Source organism: Erinaceus europaeus, chromosome 5 (assembly GCF_950295315.1).
Source record: "Erinaceus europaeus chromosome 5, mEriEur2.1, whole genome shotgun sequence".
Taxonomy (NCBI): Eukaryota; Metazoa; Chordata; class Mammalia; order Eulipotyphla; family Erinaceidae; genus Erinaceus; species Erinaceus europaeus.
The window spans coordinates 98,590,106-98,611,231 of NC_080166.1; the positions used below are offsets into that span (position 1 = coordinate 98,590,106).

General features: G+C 37.2%; 1 protein-coding gene across 1 annotated transcript in view; it reads right to left on the reverse strand.

Moving 5' to 3' along the window:
• The window catches only part of GPC5 (glypican 5), a 1,586,725-nt gene that overhangs the window by 789,129 nt on the left and 776,470 nt on the right, over positions 1-21,126 (reverse strand). The window lies entirely within an intron of this gene.

Below are 21,126 nucleotides of genomic sequence, written 5' to 3' on the forward strand. Positions count from 1 at the left end.
AGAGAGAAAGAAAGGAAGAAAGAAAGAAAGAGTGAAAGAAAGGATGGAAGAAAGAAAAAGGAAGACATGATAGTCTATTAATTTAATTTCATGGGAAAACATAGATTATCTATATTTTCCTAACTGATTAATAAGAGTACAATTTCTGGATATGACTCTTATTTTTATATTTGTGCTATCCTATCATTTAAATTTTTCCCATTTTTACATGAATTATCTATTTTTAAATTGCTAGAATTATCATCAGAGTTTTTGGATATCTAAAAATCATATTATTACAATATTATAATGTTTAGTCTAAGATTTTTACATACTATCTTAAATAGTACCTTTATCACATTAACAAAGAACCTTAGAATAGTTGAGTATTTTGTTACTTTCATTATTTGCTGCCATAATTTATGTAAACATATATTATAGACTTCAAAAGATGGTAATTTTCCCTTGAATTCAGTTATATTCTATTGTAAATACTCTTTATAAACTTGTGTTCCATTAATATATGTGACAGATTTTGGTGTCAGTATATGCCACCTTTCCACATTAAATTTGGAAGTAATCTCTTTTGTAAATATTTCATGAAATTGCTTCTATAAGATCAGTCTCATTCTTAAATCTTTTGGATAATTTACTGGTATATCCATCTGTGCTTTCTTTTTGTGTGTGCGGAAATTGATAATAGATATGGTTTCTATAATAGATATGGGGTTCTTTCATTTTTCCAATATTTCTTATACTAATATTCTAAGGTGGTTTTCTTTACTTTTTAAAGTATTTTTATTTATTTATTTAACTATAGGTTATTTATTTGGAATGGAGACAAAGAGAAGTTGAAAGGGAAGTGGGAGATAAGAAAAGAGAGAGAGAAATACATCTGCAATACTGATTCACCACTTTGAAGCTTCCCACCAACCTGCAAATACTACTAGGATTCCATCCTGATTTCTCTGGAAAGATGACCTCACCAATATATCGTGAAACCTCACCTCCTCAGAGTCCTAACGGACTAGGGAAAGATAGAAACAGGCTGGGGTTATGGGTTAACCTGCCAATGCCCAAGTCCAGCAGAAAAGAAATTACAGAATCCAGAACTCCTCTATCTTTTGTGCCCCATTAGAATACTGGTCCATACTCCCAGATGGGAAGAAGTGATAGGGGAAGATGACCAGAGGGCTCTCAAATCCAACTCCATCAGGACCCAGAGAGAGAAGAGGAAAAAAGAACATCTGAAAGTAGCAACAGGTTTAGGTGTGACTTTAAAAGGAAGAGTAGTCAGAACCATAGAAAAATAATGAGAAAAATATATATAAATTTAGAGAGATAGCTATAGGAATCAGAGTCAACCTATATCTATGAACTTAGGAGAACTACTGCAATTTCCATTGGAGGGAAAGGAGTCATTAAAAAAAAAGACAATATAAATAGAAAGTTAAATCTTTTTTCTATATAGCCAAAAGTATTTTATTATCCCTTATTTTTTATTTTAATTTTACTAGTGACTTAATATTGATTTACAAAATTATAAGATAACAGGGGTATAGGATGATCCCACTCATAAACAGAAGTTGAGAAAGAAGAACAGAAAGGGAAATTAGATTATACAATATAATTCTAGTTCTTAGTTCTTTCTGTCTTAGAAAGATAAATATGTAATTTACCTTGTTTCTAGTTGTTGCAACAATTTGACTGACCTACATTTAACTGTATAAGATATATTGTTTTCACTTTATCTCTAATTATTTTTTATTTTTTAAATTTTTTTTCTTTTTTATTTAAGAAAGGATTAATTAACAAAACCATAGGGTAGGAGGGGTACAACTCCACATAATTCCCACCACCCAATCTCCATATCCCACCCCCTTCCCTGATAGCTTTCCCATTCTCTATCCCTCTGGGAGCATGGACCCAGAGTCATTGTGGGTTGCAGAGGTAGAAGGTCTGGCTTCTGTAATTGCTTCCCCACTGAACATGGGTGTTGACTGGTCGGTCCATACTCCCAGTCTGCCTCTCTCTTTCCCTAGTAGGATGGGTCTCTGGGGAAGCAGAGCTCCAGGACATATTGGTGGGGTCTTCAGTCCAGGGAAGCCTGGCCGGCATCCTGATGACATCTGGAACGTGGTGACTGAAAAGAGAATTAACATACGAAGCCAGACAAATTGTTGAGCAATGATGGACCCAAAGCTTGGAATAGTAGAGACGAAGTGTTAGGGGGGTACTCACTGCAAACTCTAGTGTACTTCTGCTTTCAAGTATATATTTTGCAGTAGTTTATGGATACATGCGAACATATGCTCTCTCTCACAGAAACTGGTGTATATCTAGGTTTTGGGACTTTGTTAGAAAGTGAACCACCTGAGATGGAATTAGAGTATACTATGAAAGGAAAGGTCTCACCCAAGTAATGAAGCTGAAGGGTTGTCATGCCACAAGTGAAGTCTCTGGACACAGTCTGAAGTGAAGCATGTTGAGGTGGGTGTTAGTTAGGTTGTGATCGGCAGATGCAATATTATTTGATATAGTTTGGGAGAGTCATACGGGAAAGTGGGCCCTATCCAAGGGTTCCAGGACTGGGGGAAGTAGAGGCTCTATAGTGGAGATGTGAGGTTGCTGCTGTCTTAAAAAGGGTTCAAAAAGACAATCAATAGTTAATATTATCATCACATTAACTGGTAATTGGGTTAACTTTGAAAAGTCCTTTTGTTAGGGTTTGCTTTACAGTACCCAGTATCTTGTATATAGCTGTGCTATTGGATGCTTCTGATCTACTTGGTCTAGCCTTTTGAGAGAGTCTGCATTTTAATTACACAGCCTATATATTGAAAAGATTCAGTTTGTGTTTTGAAAAACTTCGAGACATACAATTAATTTCCCCCCTCTCATATTAATTAACTAGTGATTTATATGTCTACATTTTACTAGGAGTGTACATAAACACCATTCCCACCACCAAAAGACTGTGACCCATCCCTCCCACCCACTGCTACCCCCCACTGGCCCAGGAAGCTGCATGTCTACCCCTCACCACTGGGTTTTTACTTTGGTGCCCTACTTACAATTTGATCAGGTCCTACTTTTAGTTTCCCTTTCAGATCTTCTTAATCAACTTCTGTTGATGAGTGGGATCATCCCATACTCATCTTTATCTTTCTAACTTAGCTCACTTAACATAATTCCTTCTAGCTCTGTCCAAGATGGGTCAGAGAAGGTGGGTTCATTGTTCTTGATAGCTGCATAGTATTCCATTGTGTATATATACCACAGCTTTCTCAGCCACTCATCTGTTGTTGGGCACCTGGGTTGCTTCCAGGTTTTAGCTATTATGAATTGTGCTGCTATGAACATAGGAGTACACACCTCTTTTTGGTTGGGTGTTATGGAGTCCTTGGGGTATAACCCCAGGAGAGGAATTACTGGATCATAGGGAAGGTCCATGTCTAGCCTTCTGAGAGTTTTCCAGACTGCTCTCCACAGAGGCTGGACCAATTTACATTCCCACCAGCAATGTAAAAGGGTTCCTCTCTCCCCACAACCTCTCTAGCATTTGTTGCTGCTGTCCTTTTTGATGTAAGCCATTCTTACAGGAGTGAGGTGGTATCTTAGTGTTGTCTTAATTTGCATTTCTCTGACAATCAGTGACCTAGAGCAGTTTTTCTTATGTTTGTTAGCCTTTTGGATCTCCTCTGAGGTGAATGTTTTGTTCATATCCTCTGCCCATTTTTAGATGGTGTCATTTGCTTTTTTGATGCTAATTTTGCTGAGCTCTTTATATATTTTGATGATTAGTTTCTTGTCTGATGTATGGCATGTAAAGATCTTCTCCCATTCTGTGAGGTGTCTCTTTGTTTGTTTAATAGTTTATTTGGTGTGCAGAAACTTTTCAATTTGATGTAGTCCCACTGGTTTGTTTCTGCTTTAGTATTCCTTGCAATTGGGTTTGATTCATCAAATATGTCCTTGAGGTGTAGGTGGGAAACTGTTTTGCCAATGTTTTCCTCTAAGTATTTGACTGTTTCTGGTCTGACATCTAGGTCTTTGATCCATTTGGAGTTGATTTTTGTTTCTGGTGAGATAAAGTGGTTCAATTTCATTCTTCTGCATGTTACAACCCAGTTTTCCCAGCACCAATTATTGAAGAGAGCCTCCTTTTGCCATTTAATCCTTTGGGCCCCCTTATCAAAGATTAGATGTCCATAGGTGTGGGGATTTATTTCTGGGATTTCATTTTGTTCCACTGGTCTGTGTGCCTATTTTTGTTCCAGCATCATGCTGTTTTGATGATGATGGCTTTATAATATAGTTTAACATCGGTGAGTGTGATGCCTCCATTTCTGTTTCTTTTCCTTAAGATGGTTTTGGCAATCTAGGTGTTTTCAGGTTCCAGATAAATGATTGTAGTGTTTGTTCTATTATCTTAAAGAAGCTTGGTGGAACTTTGATGGGTATTGCATTAAATTTGTATGTGGCTCTGGGGAGAATATTCATTTTGATGATATTTATTCTTCCAATCCATGAGCATGGGATATCTTTCCATTTCTAGGTATCAGTTTCTATTTCCTTGAGTAGCGACTCATAGTTTTCAGCATACAAGTCTTTCACTTCTTTGTTCAACTTTATTCCTAGGTATTTGATTGATTTTGCTGAAACAGTAAATGGGCGTGATTTCTGGATGTCTTCTTCTTCAGATTTAGTGTTTGCATAAAGAAATGCCTGATTTTTGTACATTGATTTTGTAGCCTGATACCTTGCTATATTGCCTAATAACTTCCAGTAGTTTTCTGCTGGATTCTTTAGGTTTTTCTATGTATACTATCATATCATCTGCAAATAGTGAGAGCTTGACTTCTTCCCTTCCAATCTATATTCCTTTGATTCCTTTCTCTTGCCTGATTGCTATGGCAAGAACTTCCCATACTACGTTGAAGAGTCACGGTGACAGTGGACAGCCCTGTCTAGTCCCCGATCTGAGGGGGAATGCTTTCAGCTTCTGTCCATTGACTATGATGTTGGCTTTAGGTTTGCTACATATAGGTTCCACTATCTTGAGGAATTTCCTATCTATTCCCATTTTTTATAGAGTTTTGAGCATGAATGGGTATTGGATTTTGTCAAAGGCTTTCTCTGCATCTATTGAGATAATCATGTGGTTTTTGGCTTTGCTTTTATTGATGTGGTGAATGACATTGACTTACGGATATTGAACCAGCCTTGCATTCCTAGGATGCATCCCACTTGGTCGCGATGAACAATCTTTTTGATATGCTGCTGTATCCGGTTGGCCAAGATCTTGTTTAATATTTTGGCATCTATGTTCATCAGAGATATTGTTCTGTAGTTTTCCTTTTTTGTTCTGTCCCTATCAGCTTTTGGTATCAGGGTGATGTTGGCTTCATAGAAGGTGGAAGTGAGTATTCCTGTTTCTTCAATCTTATGGAAATGTTTCAGAAGTATGGGTACTAACTGTTTCCTGAAAGTTTTGTAGAATTCATTTGTAAAGCCATCTGGTCCAGGACTTTTGTTGTTGGGGAGGTTCTTAATAACGGTTTCAATTTCTTTGTCTGTGATTGTTGCATTTAGATTTTGTAGTTCTTCTTGGTTCAATTTTGGAAGGGCATATGCTTCTAGGAATTGTTCCATTTCTTCCAGATTCTCTAGCTTGGTGGAGTATAGTTCTTCACAGAAGTTTCACAGGATTCTCTGGATTTCTGTGGTCTCAGTTGTGATATCTCATCAATTGTTTACAATTCTATTAATTTGAGTCTTCTCTCTTTTTTGTTTGGTGAGTCTGCCTAGGGGGTTCTCAATTTTGTTTAATCTTTCAAAGAACCAACATTTGGCTTCATTGATCTTTTGTATGGTTCTTTTATTTTCGATGTTGTTTATTTCTGCTCTAACTTTAGTGATTTCTGTCCTTCTGGATGCTTTAGGGTTCCTTTGTTTCTCTTCCTCTAAGTCCTTGAGGTGTGCAGTAAGGTCGTTCATTTGAGCTTCTTCTTGGTGTTTAATATGTGATTGTATGGTTATAAGTTTCCCTCTCAGTACTGCTTAAGCTTTGTCCCAAATATTTTGATAGTTTGTGTCTTCATTTTCATTTGTTTCCAGGAACATTTGAATTTCCTGCTTGAGTGAATCTCTGACCCAGTGGTTCTTGAGGAGTATGTTGTTTAGTTTCCAAATTCTGTGACTTTTAATAATTTTCTCTTTGTTGTTAAATATTAGTTTACTCCACTGTGGTCTGAGAAGATACTTGGGATGATTTCAATGTTCTTGAATTTTTTGATGCTGTCTTTGTGGCCTAACAGGTGGTCTATCCTTGAGTTTGTGTTATGTGGATTTGAAAAGAAGGTTTATTCCAGTTTTTGGGGGTTAAGGACTCTGAAAATGTCCAAGAGGTCTAGTCAGTCAATCTCTTCATTCAATTCTCTTGTATCTTTGTTGGTTCTCTGCTTTGTTGATCTAAGTGTGAGAGTGGGGTATTGAAGTCTCCCACTATAATTGTATTACTATTGATGTTTTTTTTTGAAATTCTTTCAGTAAGTAAGCTTGATGTATTTAGATGGTCCCTCATTGGGTGCATAGATGTTAATGATTGTTAAGTCTTCTTGGCTGATTGATCCTCTAATCATTATGTAATGTCCTTGCCTATCTTTTATTACTTTATTTAATTTAAAATCTATCGTGTCTGAGATGAGAATGGCTGTTCCTGCCCTTTTTGTGGTCTGTTATCCTGTATGATAGTTTTCCATCCTTTCACTTTAAGTCTGTGTTTATCTTGTTGTGACAGTTGGGAATCTTGCAAGCAGCATATGGTTGGATTATGTTTTCTGATCCATCCCCCAACTCTGTGCCTTTTGATGGGTGAGTTTAAGCCATTGACATTTATTGATATTATGGATTTAATGTATTGTAGTGCCATTGTTCAAAAAAAAATTTTTTTTGTTTGCTCTGATATATTGCCAGTATTATAGTGATGTTCTTGTTTATAAGAGGTCTTTTAGAACCTCTTTCTGGGCAGGCTTGGTGATGGTTGCCTCCTTTAACTGTTGTTTGTCCAAGAAGGTTTTGATCCCTCCATCTAGTTTGAATGAAAGTCTAGCAGTATATATTATCCTTGGTTGAAACCCTTTTTCATTCAGGGCTCGATAGATATCTTGCCAATCTCTTCTGGCTTTTAGAGTTTGAGTGGAGAAGTCTGCAGATAATCTTATGGGTTTTCCCTTGTATGTGACTTTCTGTTTCTCTCTTGCAGCCTTTAGGATCCTTTCTTTATCCTTACTTCTTCTCATTGTGACTATGATGTGTCTTGGTGTCTTCAGGTCTGGGTTGATTTTGTTTGGTACTCTCTGGGCCTCTTGAATCTTAATGTACTTTCTGTCATTCAGGTCTGGGAAGTTTTCTTCTATTATTTCCTCTAGAATGTTTGCTTCCCCTTCCTCTCTTTTTTCCTCTGGCAGGCCAATTATGTGTATGTTACTTCTTTTGAGATCATCCCATATGTCTCTGTTGTTGTTTTCAGTGTCTCTCAATCTCTTTTTAAGCTCTTTCACCTCTTTCTTTGTTTTCTCTAACTCATCCTCTGTCTGACTAATTCTGTTTTCTGCTTCTGTTAGTCTGCTTTCCCTTGCCTCAGCTTCTTTCTTCATTACAGCTATTTCAGCTTTCAGTTCTCTAATTGCCTCAAGATAATCAGTATTTTCCTTGGGGGTCTCAACTCTTGTTTCCATAATACTGCCATTCCTTTCCTCCAATGTTGTTTTAATTTCTGTTATTAATAAGTTTATTATTGCTTGCATACTTTTTTATCTATGTTTACTTCTGGCTGATTTGTAGTTTCTTCTGGGCTCTTGTCTTCATTCATTGGAGTAGCACCTTTATTTGGTTTTGATCTACCCATTTTTTGATTTATGTGTTTCTTTTTTTTATGCTCTGTGGTTCCTCAGTTGTTGTGTCTTGAGTACAAGCTACACTGTACTAAATACTTTTATGACAATTGCACTCACCAACCTCAGGAATTACAGTAGCAACTGAAGCAAGTATTGAAGCAGTTAATCACTACCAGTTAGCCAAACAATTTCTCCAGTCCATGAAAAAATAGTAACCAAATCTCAGTGAAGAAGAAAGAGAAAAGAAAGAAGGGATAGCAAGAATAGAAAGTTATGCGAATCTATTATCCACTGTATATTCTAGGGGTAACAAGAGGGCAAAGGGAAGTAGAGCAGAGATACACATAGAGAGTCCACTCTGAGTCAAATTTCTTCGCCAAAATAATTCACAAATTCAGAAAGGCAAAGAAGAAGGAAGGAAGAAGTGTATGACAAGATAAAAAAAAAGAAAGAAAAAGAAGAAAGAGACAAGAGAGAGAAAAGAGAAAAAGATAAGAAAAAGAGCTATAATTAAAGATCTGTGAAAGGAAAGCTGTTTTTTATTACTTTATTTTTAATTTAGTTTCATTTAATGTTTTTAATTAGCTAGGAGGAGGAGGGAGGGGTGAGTCTGTAGAGGAGGTAAGAGTAACAAGACCAGTTCCTCCCACAATAGATAAGATGCCTACTACCCTAGCAATGAAAGATACCCTAAGAGTTAATTCTGATCAACCTAAAGGGGGGAGAAGATATATGCCTTTACATAATATTAATAATAAAATAGAGCAGGGTAAAAAAAAAAAAACTTTGTCCCAGATTACCTCAAACCTCGTATTCAGAGAGCTGATTGTTAAGAAAGAGAAAACAAAAAACAAAAAGAAAACCTCAGGACTAGACAAGGATAGCTGAAATAGACAGTTATGCAAATCTACTATCCACTGTATATTCTAGGGGTAACTAAAGGAGGAAGGGAAGTTGAGCAGAGATACTCGCATTGAGAGTCCAACTCTGAGTCAGAATTCTTCCCCAAAATAATTCCCAAATGCGTATCAGTGAATTCAAAAAAGCACACTGTTTGGTGGTGTGGGGGATGGGGCCTGTGGTTTTGGAAGCTGTAGGATTAAGAAAGAAAAGATGACAAGAATGAGAAAAAGAAAACAAAAAGAGAGAGAAAAAAAGAAAAAGATAAGAAAAAGAACAGTCATAAAAGAGCAGTGAAAAGAAAGAGTTTTTATTCATTTATTTATTTTTAATTATTTAATTAGCTATGTGGGGTGAGGTGGGGGGGTTGGCTACTTATAAAGAAAAAAGGCAAGAGGTTTCAGAAGGGTATAGACTTAGAATGAATGATACTCCCTGGTGGGACAGGAATCTTGGTAAATAAAGAAAGAGGCTCAGCAGGGGAGCCTGCTAGGAGCTGGTCCTCAGGGACTGGTTATGGGGCAGATGGAAGGGGGAGGAGGTGTGCTTAATAATTTAAAAGAAAGAAAAAAAATTTTCCCTTTTTTTCTACTCTAATTTTTAACCCAAATTAAGTTATAGTCACCTCCTTGGTGTCACCGCTATTGACTGGCCTACTAAAGGCAGAGCATCCTACCATTTCTAGAAGATGTGGTCATAGCTCAAGCCACTAGCAGCTTCTCAGTCCGCCATCTTCTGGGAAAACTCCTATCTCTAATTATGTATATGTAATAACATAGTCTTTATTGAATTTTTATCCCAAGACATCTCAAAATTCATAACATTATGCATTTCATGTACATTCTATATAACTGAATAAGCAATCATAGGAATCCTAACCATATCATTTGTGTTTCTGTGTTCATCTTGAAGATGGAAGGAGTACTCAGATTTGCTTCTTAAAAGTAAAACAAACTTGGAGTTGAATCAATCAATATTTAAGACAGTTTAAGAGTGAGGTCTTTCCAATGAAATTCCAAACTTTGACAGACATACAAAAGTAGAAAATCTTTTTATTACAGTGGCTATTTGGATATGTATTTATCTTGAGAAACTGGTCAGGAGGTATATTGGAGAACAATGGAGAGGCAGTGGATTGCAATATGTGTGGTGAAAGCAGTTTGAAATGTAACAAAAGGGTCTTGTATTTTTTTTGTTATTTAACTGGTATAACTCAAGTGTGATATATAAGTTCTTTAGTTGTGTACTTGAAGCAAGTTCTTTTTTTTTTTTTTAAGAAAGGAGGCATTAACAAAACCGTAGGATAGGAGGGGTACAACTCCACACAATTCCCACCACCTGATCTCCATATCCCATCCCCTCCCCCCTGATAGCTTTCCCATTCTCTATCCCTCTGGGAGTATGGAAAATCGAGAGTAGGGCACCAAAGTAAAAACCCTGTGGTGAGGGGGAGGGTGGACAGTCGGCTTCCCAGGGCAGCTGGGGGTGGGGGGGGAGTAGTGGGTGGGTGGGATACAGTCTTTTGGTGGTGGGAATGGTGTTATGTAAACTCCTATTAAAGTGCAGTCATATAAACCACTATTTAATACGAGAGGGGAAATATTGATCATATGTCTCCTAAGACAGCAGGAATGTCACATTTCCACTATAGAGCCTATATTTCCCCCAGTCCTGTAACCTTAGGGTGGGGCCCACTTTCCTGCATCCTTCTCTCAATTCATATTGAAGCAAGTTCTATAGCTACAAAGATGTGACTGGAGGACAGATCAGGAAACAGCCTCTCTAAATGGTATGGAGAGTGATTTACTATGGCCTATTTTGCTTTAAAAGGTGTGTGTGTGTGTGTGTGTGTGTGTGTGTGTGTGTGTGTGTGTGTATGTGTGTACACAAATAGGCCATCAGAACCACATTATAACCTATAGCAGATGGAGATATCAACATTTATTACCAATAGACCCAAAGGGAAGAAGGAAGACTAGGGTAAAACAGAGTGACAATATACAGTTTTTAAAGAAGGTAAATATTAAAGGAGAGGAAAAATGACCTCAGAGTCCATTTATCTGGACTAGAAAAAAAAAGTCATTACATGGCCAGGGGGATAGAGACCACATATATACTGGAACAATGCTCCAGTCTCTCAATCTCCCTCTCTCATGCACACATAAAATAAATAATTTAAAAGATAATCAAATGGAGCATAAGCAAAAGAAAACCTTAGCACTTAAGAATTGTTTTCTTCCAATGCAGACAGAAATTGTGTTAATGAAAATTAAGCATTTTCTTGTGAACTTAATATGAACACTTGTTGTCCGTAAGTCATAGCAAAAATTAAATAATGTAATGCAATATCATTTCAGTAGAGAATGTAAATATCATTAAAAAAAGTTGTGCTGGAGAAGACTATTTATTTACTCAGTCACATTTTGGCTTGGTGTGTATTGCCAACTATAGTAGTCTGTAGTATTCTAGGAGATATTTATATTTTACCCACTTTAAAATGACAAAATAGCTTTTAAATATTATATAAATAATTCATTTTCATTATAATATAATAGGCAGTATGAAAGACTTGTTTGGCTCAATAGAAACTTCATAATTTCAATTTTAAATGTCCATCACATTGCTTTTATCAGTGATTACTTGGCATTTTGCCCAAGTTCTAATGCCAGGTGAATGCTCTTGAATGGTTGAAACCAACTTAAATATATCTATTATCCCAGATCTGTATCTGGTGTTTGGTTCTGCTATGATGATTCAAAAATATGATGTTTTTTTTAATCTTTATTTATTGGATAGAGACAGCCAGAAATTGAGAGGGTAGGGGAGATAGTGAGAGAGAGAGGGAGAGGGAGAGGGAGAGGGAGAGGGAGAGGGAGAGGGAGAGGGAGAGGGAGAGGGAGAGGGGGAGAGAGAGAGAGAGAGAGAGAGAGAGACCTACAGCACTGCTTCACCACCTGCAAAGCTTTCCCTCTGCAGGTGGGGACCGGAGGCTCAAACCAGGGTCTGTAACGTGTGTACAACCAGGTGCGCCACCACCACCCGCTCCCTGATGATTCAAGAATATGAATCAAGGGTGGAGGGTAGATAACATAATGGTTATGCAAATAGACTCTTATGCCTGAGGCTCCAAAGTCCCAGGTTCAATCCCCTGCACCACCATAAGCCAGAGCTGAACAGTGCTCTGGTAAAAAATAACAAATAAAAAAATAAAAAAAGAATATGAACCATTAATTTACATAACTGTGAGCACTACTAGGTATATTTCTACTTTTTCAATCCTAATTAGTAGAAATGCATTTAGGTAAATTGGCAAACAGCTCATCTTGGATAGTGCACTGTTTTGTCATGTGTGCAGCCCAGAATCAAAACTGGCCCCCATTGCATTGCAGAAAGCTTCATTGCTGTGGTCTTTCTTTGCCTCTTTGTCTCTGGCTCTGTCTGAATAAGTTATACCAGAGCAATGTGGCCCCAGTGATGTCATAAAAATATCCCACCTATGAGTCAGATTATCTAGTTTTCATCCTTATTTTAGCTTGTCTCAATTACCATGATTCCTTTAAGCTCCATCCAAGAGGAGGCAAAGGAGATGACTTCATCCTTTTAAAAAACTGATAGGAAAGGAAAACACAAAGTAAACTTTGGACTGAGTTTGGTATATTATACCAAAGCAGTGGGCTCTGAGGAAGGAGAAGAAAATAGAAGGCTGAAGTGGGCTTTGGAGTTCTGATGCATTGTGGGAAAGTACCTAAGTAAGGGTGGAGTGTTTTACAGACACCTATCACAAGGAGATGAGAAACTGTACCCATATATCAACAACTATATTGCAATTCACTAGCTTCCCAATAAAGTAAAATTTTTTAAAAATCCCTATTTAGGTCTTGGTATATAATTTAAACAACAAAAGGAACATAGTAGTTTAAAATTGTGTGTGTTTTTACCTTATAAAATAAAATTTTTACTGTAAGAGTTAATATTTGTTTTAAAATTTAATAGTATAAATTTAATATACATTAAGATATATATTAAAAATATAGTGTGGGGTCTGGGAGGTAGCACAGTGGGTTAAATGCACATAGTGCCAAGTGCAAGGACCAGTGCAAGGATTCTGTCTTGAGTTCCTGGCTCCCCACTTGCTTCATAGGCTGTGAAGTAGGTCTGCAGGTGTCTTTTTCTCCTCCTCTCTGTCTTCCCCTCCTCTCTCGATTTCTCTCTGTCCTATTCAACAACAACAGCAATGGCAACAACAACAAGGGCAACAACAAGGACAACAAAATGGTAAAAAAAAAAACGGCCTCCAGGAGCAGTGGATTCTTAGTGCAAGCACTGAGTCCCAGCGATAACCCTGGAGGCAGTAATAATAATAATAAAGTGCTATTATCCTCTGATATATAGTCTAGAACTATGAGGTTATCAGAAAAGTCATGACACATTTTTTTCTATATTTCACAAATAAAAACATGTATAAAGAACAAAGATTGTTCAATAAGATATATCACCCTTTCTGTTCCATAACCTTTTACCACCTTTCAGTGAGCCAAAAACTGAACAAGGTGCTGAATTACAGCTCTTTCTCTATGGAATGTTATACCAGGCAAGGGATCTTGAAGAGAGCAAAACAAGTAGAAGTCTGATGATGCAAGGTCAGGAGAACATGATGAATGTGGCAACACATCCTATCCAAGCTTCAATCATTTTTGATGGGTAATCAGACTTATGTGTGGTCTCATGTTGCTGTGATGGGACACAACTCCTTTATGATTAATGAGCTCTGGATGTTTCTGAATGATGATATATTCATCAAACTGTCCAATTGTTAATAGTACATATTCATACTGATAGTTTGATTCCTTGGTAGGAACTTGAAAAACACGACAGCTTTAAAATCCCACCACACTCAGAGCCTCAGCTTCCTCTGATAAATGTCTGCCTTTATGTCATGTGAGGCAAAACACCACATTGGGACCAAGATGGTTTGCACAATGCATGCTATAAACAAGCCACTCTCATCTCCAGGTATCAGTCACTTCAAAAAAGAGTCATTTTTTCTCACGTTTAATGAGCGCATTGCAGATGTTTATATGCACCATCAAAAGCTCATGAAGAACTCAAATATGGAGCTTGCTTACATATCCCAGCTTCTTCAGGTGGTTATGAATGCTTGAATGATGGATGCTCAATGTTCCTGCAATCTCTCCTGTCGTATAACATGAAGTTGACTCAATCAATGTCTGTATATTGTTGTCATCAACCTAGGTGGGTCTCTCTGACCAAGAAGTGAAATTGAGATAAAAATCACAACACTCACATTCTTGTGGAGTGCTATCACCATAAACTATATGCAGCTTTCCATAAGTTTGGCTCATGCTTTTCCCTTTACAAAAGTAAAACAGTAAAATATGGCAAAAATGCAGTTTTCTCTTCAATCTTCAAATTGTTGTAAAATCTCCAGAACTCAAATTGCTCAATTTTTTTTTTAGAATGAAACTAGAATTGTCACCTGTCAACTTGACATAGCAACAACATAGATGTGAATGACTCCAGTACTTCCAAAAATGAAATAGCTCCATCTGTTGTAAAAATGTGTCATGACTTTTCTGACAACCCAATAGCACAAAAAGTGTTCTTTTAGGGAGCAAATTTGCTTTCTTTTATTAATGCCTTATCTTCTGACTCCTCTCTCTCTCTCTCTCTCTCTCTCTCTCTCTCTCTCTCTTTCTCTCTCTCTATCTCCCCCTCTAACAAATAATTTCACTGTATTCCCTCTGTGCAGGTAAGTTCATCTAAGTATTAGGAATCTAAGTATTAGGAAAAATAACATTCAGTTGATTAAATCACTTTTCTTAAAGTTTGGGTGGTACAAAGACTTACTCCCTCTACTTGCACTAAAATATGAAGAGAAAAGTGTGCCAATTCAGAGCACTCTATGTACTTCCATATACATAAAATCAAATCTCTAAACCACTATGGTGTAAACAGCAGAAATGAAAAAAATGCTCTATGGATGTGACTGTGTGTCTATATATATATATAGACACACATACACATATATATATATATATGTAATAGGTCTATGTGATAGCTGTTTGAATGTAGTCAATTCAAAGACTGAGAAAAATTATTTTCCAAACTTACTGACATGGTTCTTAACATAAATTGTTTTCTTGAAAGTTGTTGGACTAAAGACTTCTTTTGTCCCTTGCAACAGGGGCTGCTCCATAAAGCAGTTCACAAAATGGCATTACTCTTCCTCATAGCAAGAAGGTAAGAAAGCAAGGGAAATTAACTGCAGGAATGGGAAAGGGCCACCAAATGCACATCCTCAATTCTGTGACCTAGCCAATGAAGTAACCTAGCATTTCTGCAGCAATACTCTGCTCACAAGAAAAAAAAAAGACTTATACTGATGGAGAAGGGACTACATAAAGGCACATATGTTCTAGGAGGTGGAATCATTGAAGGCTATGCATGCAACTGCTTGTGAGCCCATCTATGTGAGTAATGATACCATACTGTTTCTAATACTGCGTATCAATGCCAGAAATATGCTGGTGAATGTAGGAGTCTGCTTCTCCCTCCTTGCCACTAGAGTCTTGTATGATTCATGCATACAGGGAGGATGCTATGACTTACATAAGCCAGGGTCTTAGAATCTATGTATTCTTGAAATGCAAGTGACTTTTTTTTTTTAACAATTCTGGAATATCATTCAGTTTTCTACTTTCCCCATTTTCAACTGTAGAATGTTGACTGCTTTGTACACCTAGTGTCTACTTGCCATCTTCGCCAGGGCTTCTGGAACAATATTCCTAGTCAGGCTTCTTTTCCTTCTTCCCCCTTTGTGATGTTTTTTTTTTGTTGTTGTTGTTCCCTCTATTTCTGTGTAATTTCAAATAAAAGGGATCTCATAATAATTTTCTACCAATAAGTGTTCTTGAATAATGTGGCTTGACTGCCTGCTCCTATCAGTTTTAACATCGAGCTTCTTTAAGTTCCATGTTGTTTTTTTCATAGCTGAGCTAAGCTGAGTGAGAGAACTTGCTTTTCCATTATGTGCAGAGCAGAACGGCAAGGCTGAGGATTCTGGAAGATAGTTCTAAGAACTGCTAAGTTTTTACTGTAGGACTAGTTTTTATCTTTTTGTATGTTTTAGGTGACAAATAAATTTGAAATACAGAAACCTAAACCTTGAGAATTTTCTGTTATTATATAGAAGATTCAGTACTAATCACTTTTATAAATAATGTTTTTAAAGACGTGCAGTGGAACTGGGAAAATAATACAGTGGTTTACACAATAGTGGTTGATGCCCGAGGCACTAAATGATCCAGGTTCAGTCCCCAACACCACCATAACCAAAGCTGAACAGTTCTCTGGAATAATAAATAATGCTCAGTGAGGAAATGTAGATTTCTCTTTTTTAAATTCTTTTTTTTAATATTTATTTATTCCCTTTTGTTGCCCTTGTTTTTTTATTTCTGTTATTGATGTCGTTGTCGTTGGATAGGACAGAAAGAAATGGAGAGAGGAGGGGAAGACAGAGATGGAGAGAGAAAGATAGACACCTGCTGACCTGTTTTACCGCTTATGAAGTAACTTCCCTGCAGGCAGGAAGCTGGGGCCTCAAACTGGGTAATGTAAATTTCTTGGTAAAGGTACACACTATACAGTTCACCTAAATACAGTTAAAAAAGAAATATATATGAAAAGCTATGCCTTGAATTAATTTTGTAATATACACATTAACTATATTTAGAATATAAACATTTTAACCACTTTTACTCACAGGAAAAATAAAATGTTTCATAAATTTTACCAGTAAACTTTCCTGACCTTTATATAGTCAGTTTTCCCAATTGTTTATAATCTGAGCTGTAAAGGTATAAAAATTAGCCAATCAAAAGGAGCTTTAAAAAGGTCAGTGCATTGCTTATTATAGTTGTTTTTCAAAAATGTGTAAGGCATTCAAATTCTGGCATATTCTTGCTAGTCAAACTTGTAAAATAAATCTATAGTGACATAAATGAGACCCAAGTTCCTGATAAAATATCTAATAAACATGGGAAGAAAGTCCAACTCCCTGTCTTTTCTATTTTTATATTAATGTTAGTCTATGGAATTGCAATAAAATGAGTATATAAGTGGTATTTAAAAAAAAAAAACAACTTTGGGGCCGGGCAGTAATTCTCAAGTGCATGTGGCGCAAAATGCAAGGACCAGCGGAAGGATCCCAGTTTAAGCCCGAGCTCCCCACCTGCAGGGGAGTCGCTTCACGGGTGGTGAAGTAGGTCTGCAGGTGTCTATCTTTCTCTCCCCCTCTCTATCTTTCCCTCCTCTCTCGATTTCTGCCTATCCAACAACAACGACAACAATAATAGTAACAACAACACTGATAAACAACAAGGACAACAAAAGGAAAAAAATGGCCTTCAGGAGCGGTGGATTCGTAGTGCAGGCACCGAGTCCCAGCAATAACCCTGGAGGCAAAAAAAACCCTTATGGATTTCATAAAGTATAACAATCTGGGAAATAATTTCCAGCCCGAAATTTCAAGTTACAAACTCATTTAGATATCTAAATTTATACCTGCATATATTATGGATTTGGGGATTTAAACAATACCCATTATTAAAACTATTCATTTTTATGAGTTATCTGGACACAAGTGAAAATGTTGAGGTAGGGCATTTTGTTTCTTATCTCACCATGTGATCTAAATAAGACAAGAATCCAAGTATGCATTCTTTTTTTTTTTTTTTTGTATGGTCAATCTATGCATTCTATACCACTTGCATTTTCAGTGCATGAAAGCAGAGCAAAGAAATCATTTGAGTGTTTTTGCAAGGTTTAAAAAAATGTGGTTTTCCGGTGACTTCACTGTTTTCAATTGATCTTGAATGGACCTTGAAAAATTCATGTTAAGTGAAATAAGTCAGAAACAGAAGGATTAATATGGGATGATCTCACTCTCAGGCAGAAGTTGAAAAACAAGATCAGAAGAGAAAACACAAATAGAACCTGAACTGGAATTGGTATGTTGCACCAAAGTAAAAGACTCTGGGGTGGGTGGGGGGGGGAGATACAGGTCCAAAAAGGATGACAGAACATAGTGGGGGTTATATTGTGATATGGAAAACTGGGAAATGTTATGCATGTACAAACTGTCGAATGTAAAGCATTAATTCCCCAATAAAGACATTTTTTAAAAAGTGGTTTTCCTGTCACCATATGTCCAGTTGATTTAAAAATCAGACAGTAACTTGGGTCCACTTGCATATTAGATGTCAGGCTCAGGCAAAAACTAGTAAAGTCATGGGCCCCTTAGAATATACTTAAAATAGACCTACTAGCTTTTTCCAAAATGGAGACGGCCAATTCTCAATTTGCAAAATTCTTTCCTCATAATTAGTCAATAATTTGTTCTGCTTTATATCTTAACTCTTTTTCAGCCACCAGGTCCCAGACGCTATCATTGATGCCAACCTGACTTCCCTGATGTGTCCTAGAACCCCACCTCCCCAGATCCCTGCCCCATTAGGGAAAGAGAGACAGGCTGGGAGTATGGATTGACCTGCCAATGCCCATGTTCATTGGGGAAGCAATTACAGAAGCCAGACCTTCCACCTTCTGCACCCCATAATGATCCTGGGTCCATATTTCCAGAGGGATAAATAATAGGAAAGCTTTCAAGGGAGGGAATGGGATACAGAGTTCTGGTGGTGGAAACTGTATGGAATTATATCCCTCTTATCCTATGGTCTTGACAATATTTCCATTTTATAAATAAAATAAAAAATAAATAAATAAAAATTATAGTTACTACAACCAGCAGAAAAAAGCACACTGACATGAAATGTTCTGACCAGCTGCTCTCCAATGCTCTAGACAACACTTCAGCTTAAATATTATTACTGACTTCAGTAACTAAAGAAATCAAATAAAAGTAGCAAAGTATTAGTTTCAATATTCATATGATCATTTTCTTATCATCTCTGTGTAAAAAGAATGTTTGCATTTATCTATTTATTTATTGATGCAATCTATGTGTGAGAAATCCACCAATTATAAGATAGACTATCAAAACTGAACATTACTGTTCTTTTGTCTGTGGATCTGTTTTTGTTTTGTTTTGTTCTGTTTTGTTTTGTTTTGCTTTGATTTTTCCCAGCATGGGAAGAAGATAGCTGAAGTGATAGTGGATAAAACCTGCAAAGGCAGGGCTGGGTGGTAGCATAGCGGGTTAAGTGCATGTGGCACAAAGCACAGGACCGGCATAAGGATCTAGATTCGAGCCCCTGTCTCCCCAATTGCAGGGGGGTCACTTCACAGGTGGCGAAACATATCTGCAGGTGTCTTTCTCTCCCCCTCTCTTTCCATGCCTCCTCCCTCAATTTCTCTCTGTCCTATCCAGCAACAGCTATAACAACCATAAAAAGGCAACAACAAGGACAACAAAAGGGGAAAAAATAGCCTCCAGGAGCAGTGGATTTGTAGTGCTGGCACCGAGCCCCAGTGATAACCCTGGAGGCAAAAAAAAAAAAAAAAAAAAATCTGCAAAGGGCTTCACAGTCATTATCTTTCTGCATCTATATCTTATGGTTGACTCAAAACCTATGCAGGCATTTTCTCTGTCCCCCAGTTTTACTAGTTGCCACACTGGTAACACATGTAAGGGATGAAATCCTACTACTAAAAAGTAGATTCAAACTAGCCAACTAAACTATTGTTTAGGAGGAGGTTGGAAGTCAAGTCAGCCAGCAGTGGTGAAACTATCAAATCATACCACAGGAATAGAATATGCTGTTTCTGTTTTGTGTGGAAGGTAAGGTCATACAGAGAATGTGTGTTTGTATGGCTTCATGACAGAAAAGTTTGGAGAAGTTGGAAAAACTCACAGAAAAGCCAATGTGATAGTTTGGGAATGGAATCATACATAGGAAGTGTGTTCTAAGGTGTTAGGATAAGCATCTAATTAAGCACTTGCAGGCTGAAGCAAGAGGAAACTGATATGAAACTAGGTTTCTCACACCTCTCTGGTGCAATGAAGAAACTGACAGCAGTGTCAATTCAGATTCAGAAGCTTCAAGCTTCCAAGTCCCTAACAGGCTCTGAAGACAGTGGATGTTAAAAGCAAAAGGGTCAGCCCCTGGTTAAGTAAATGCTGTTTTTAAAACCCAGAAAAAGCCATAGTATGCCTTAGGTAAATTGTCACCCTGAAGGCACAGGACATCTCAAAATGCCAAAGCACTGGTTTCACTAAGGACACCTTTCTTTCTAAACTACTATGTCAGAGTTAGTACTTACTGCTTCATCTGCATGTTCAAAATAGCCATGTGTTTCAGTATTTGGAATGTTGCTGCTATCTTGAACTGACATCACAAACTTTAGCTGTGTGGTTTATTTTAAGTGCATCTGACAATGGCCGAAATGGAGGCTGTGGTTTCTGGTTTAACCCCCCCCCCATGATTAGATCATTAAACAAGGTAAGTGGATGAAAACATCTAACCTTAATTCCAATTCTAAGACTTTTTTCTTTTAAAAATATTTTTTATTATCTTTATTTATTTATTGGGTAGAGACACCCAGAAATTGAGAGGAAGGGGGAGAAAGAGAGAGAGAGTTGTAGCACAGCTTCATCACTTGTGGTGCTTTCCCCACTGCAGGTGGGGACTGGTGGCCTGAACCTGGGTCCTTATGCACTGTAACATGTGCACTCAACCAGGTATCACCCCACCTGGCCCTCTTAAGAGTTTTTATTCTATAATTTTACTTTGTAAGTAAGTAGATTTGGCATTTTACTTAGATTTCAGGGTTTTTTTCCCCAGAAAAGATCCATTTATTACTTGACATAATCCCATTCAAAATGCAGCTATAGATGCATTTTAAATGAAGTAAAATGATTTCAGCCAACAAAAAGCAATGCCTTTAGAGAAGTCTGATGATGACAGAGATGACTTGATGACTTAGCTAGGGAGTAGGAATCCACGCCTCTGTGTACATACAATGGTAATGTAGAACCTGTTTTTCAACCTGAAATCCCACATTTTTTTAAGAACTGGAAAATAGGGCAGAAATTGACATGATTAGAGAGCTTCCTACAGAAATAGCTACATGGATCAAGTTTCCAAAAGTTTCTCTCCATCCTTTCTTTCACGCACAGGATGAAGTCATGGAAGTACTCAAGATAATGGCTTTTTTTTTTTTTTTTTTTTTTTTTAGGAGAGACTCAGTGAATGAAGAATAGACGTCAGGGAATAATTTGGTGCTAACTTCTATGACATCAACCAAAGAGGAGGCAGCAGTATGGTAATCTAAAAGACACTAAGAAAGAGACATGCAGACCCAAACC